The sequence below is a fragment of the Lacerta agilis genome, chromosome 2 (genome assembly GCF_009819535.1).
Source record: "Lacerta agilis isolate rLacAgi1 chromosome 2, rLacAgi1.pri, whole genome shotgun sequence".
NCBI lineage: Eukaryota > Metazoa > Chordata > Lepidosauria > Squamata > Lacertidae > Lacerta > Lacerta agilis.
Genome location: NC_046313.1, coordinates 48339137 through 48342051, shown reverse-complemented (window position 1 = coordinate 48342051; position 2915 = coordinate 48339137). Strand labels below are relative to the sequence as shown.

Here is a 2915-nt window from a genome sequence, read left to right as displayed (position 1 = left end):
CACAGAAAAAATAAGAAGATAGATCCGATCCAGATAAGACAAATTTTGGGGCTCTTTCTCTGTTTCAGAAGAGGCTGAAACTACAAAACCAGATTAGTTACTTTACCAGATCAGAATCTCTTTTGAGCCTGAATGAGCTACTGTACTTTCCAGTGCTGTGCTCATCGTTGTATTGCTAGGCAGGCAATTCTTCATATAATAATAGATTGAGGCACACACACAGCTCATTGGCCCAAGTAGGAACCCTGGAATGCTGTGGCCTAATGTAACCACTTCCAGATTTGCACAGCACACGTCAGTGCTTGAAACAAGAAGTGGGTCTCACTTAGTCACCGCCAAACATAGCAACGGCGTCGGCACAGCAGGGTTTTGTGGCAGAGCAGGAACTGGCTTTTCTAGATGTCCCAGGCTTCCTGGTTCGGTAAGGGCTTCTGGGAACTGGGAACTGGGAACTTGCCCATGGCAATGGCAAGGCAGCTCTGACAAGGAGATTCAAAGTTGCCGGTGGCTGTTTATCGTGGATCTGGGGTGCTCTGCTTGTCTATCCAGATTATTGTGAATGAGCAGAGCAAGGTAAACATGAAGGAGTCTTTGCACCATCCCAGCTGTATATGACAAACATGCCTATGTTACCACCCAGATTCAGCGTAGGACAGAGGTGCCCAAGCTCTTGATTCTCAGCCAGGGGGCAGGGGCTACTGTGTTTTCTAGAAAGTGGTTCCAGGGAGCAAGTTTATATTTTTCCACACAACCTGACATCCACACATACGTTCAGGCCCCGCAATAAAGTTGGCACCAAATATCAGTTTGAGCTTCCACAAGACAACAACATGTGCTTGGACAAGCACGGGCCTTTACATACAAAAGCCCAGCAGAGATGTAATATTTGTGTTTGGATTCTCTCTCTCTCTGTCACAAATTCACATCATTTGAAAGCAATGCTCTTTTTCTTCAGAGCCAAACTGAAGGGATTTTAAAGGTTTTTTTTAAAAATCACATCTTAGTTATAATTTGGCAAGTTTAACGAGAGCTGCCAAAATTGCTTTCTGGGCTGGTTAAGACCCTTGGCCAAGCCTGGTATAGGAGATAGGCATTATATTTCTGTATTCAAAGTTTCTGTCTGCATAGGCTATCTTCTGCTAATGCAAGAGTGGGGAATCTGTGGCCCTTCAGCTGTTGCTGGACATCCCAACATCCTTAACTGTTGGCTATGGTGGGGCTGATGGAAGTTGGAGTACAACAAAAAAAATGGAGGACTGCTGGTTCCCTACCTCTGCTCTAAAAGAAGGAGATGCAGAAAATTTTGGAAAGCATGTAAGATTGCTTAAGACAATAACCAATTTGTAGCTCAAAAACGTAGGTTTTTCCTCAATCTGGAATTGTTAATGTTGCTCCTCAACATGCTGCTTTCAATCTATATTGATTCTAGATCCTGCCACCCACAAAGATTGGTGTGATTACTTGATGCACAGTTGAAAACCTTCCCCTTGATCAGGTTATTCACACCTTTTCCTCCCTGCAGATGATGCTGGGATAGCTCAGTTGGTAGGGCATGAGACTGTTATTCTCATGGTTGTGGGTTCAAGTTCCACTTTGGGCAAAAGATTCCTGCATTGCAGAAGGTTGGACTAGATGGCCCTTAGGACCTTCCAACTCTACAATTCTATGACCTGGACAAATGAAGAAGGAAGTGGTAATTGTGATATGTATACAACTCTCATTGCTCAGGCAACCTACAGTATGTCTGTTTTCAAATGTACGCACTGTGAGGACAATTAACTTTTATTTTCATAATGAAACCATTTTCTCAAATGTAGGAAAATGTACTCTGACCATTACGAGATAAAATTGCTACAGGCTGTATTCCTTCCGCTGTGGGAGGGAAGTATCTTAGTCTGATAATGATGTATGGTTCCAAGCCTTTATCTGTTCAGCTCTGTTTGCTGTTTTAACTTGGACAGTGGAGCTGAGTTGAAAAAAGGGTCCTATACTGTTCATTGAGCTCTGTTGACAGAAGGGATCAATATAAGTTTTACTCCCTGCACTTAATCCTGTCCCTTGTGCTTCCTTTGATGCATCCCTTCTCAGACTAATACGTTAGTGATTTTTGTCCTATCTCTTCATGTTATCATTATTATATATAACCACATAGTGTGTGGCTGGACACTGGACACCTTTGTGGGCCTTTACTGGACTACACAAAACCCTAAACTATTATCCACCGTGTCTTACGTAATTTCAGGGTGCAGGACAGGCTAGTTCCAGTTAGGTTCAGTTTGGGGCACCCACACAATGAGCCCCACCCTGCTAGGTATAACAAGCAGGTGCCTCCAGGGTGCCAGGAAATAAGTTTGGTGGAGATGGCAACAAACACATTTGATTTCCATTCAAATTATCATATGAAGGAACAGAGGGCAGAGGAGGCAACTGCATTTCTTCTTGTCAGGGGCTGGAGACCATGCATGGTGCAACACTGTTTAGGTGAAAAGGCTTTTGACATGCTGCTGTATGATCTTAGAGAAGACAGTGGAATATAATGGGCCAGCCCCCCCTTTTAACAATTTGCCTACAACAGCTGTAAAGCCTTCTTAAGAAGAGGGTAATTGTACAGCAATGAAGTTCAATAAAATATCCAAGTGCTTCTGAAATAATAATAATAATAATAATAATAATAATAATAATAATAATAATAATTTATACCCCGCCCATCTAGCTGGGTTTCCCCAGCCACTCTGGGCGGCTTACAACACATAAAAAAGTGTAAAACATTAGAAATAAACAATTTCCTGATACAGGGTTGCCTTCAGATGTCCTCTAAAAGTCAGATATTTGTTTATTTCCTTGACATCTGATGGGAGGGTGTTCCACAGGGCAGGCACCAATACTGGGAAGGCCCTCTGCCTGGTTCCCTGTAA

The 2915-nt window shown here is 42.8% G+C and overlaps 1 non-coding gene across 1 annotated transcript; it reads left to right on the top strand.

The window, feature by feature from the left end:
• Positions 1 to 1527: 1527 nt before the first annotated feature.
• TRNAN-GUU lies at positions 1528 to 1600 on the top strand. The gene has a single exon. It is a non-coding gene; the product is annotated as a tRNA-Asn (tRNA).
• Positions 1601 to 2915: the final 1315 nt, after the last annotated feature.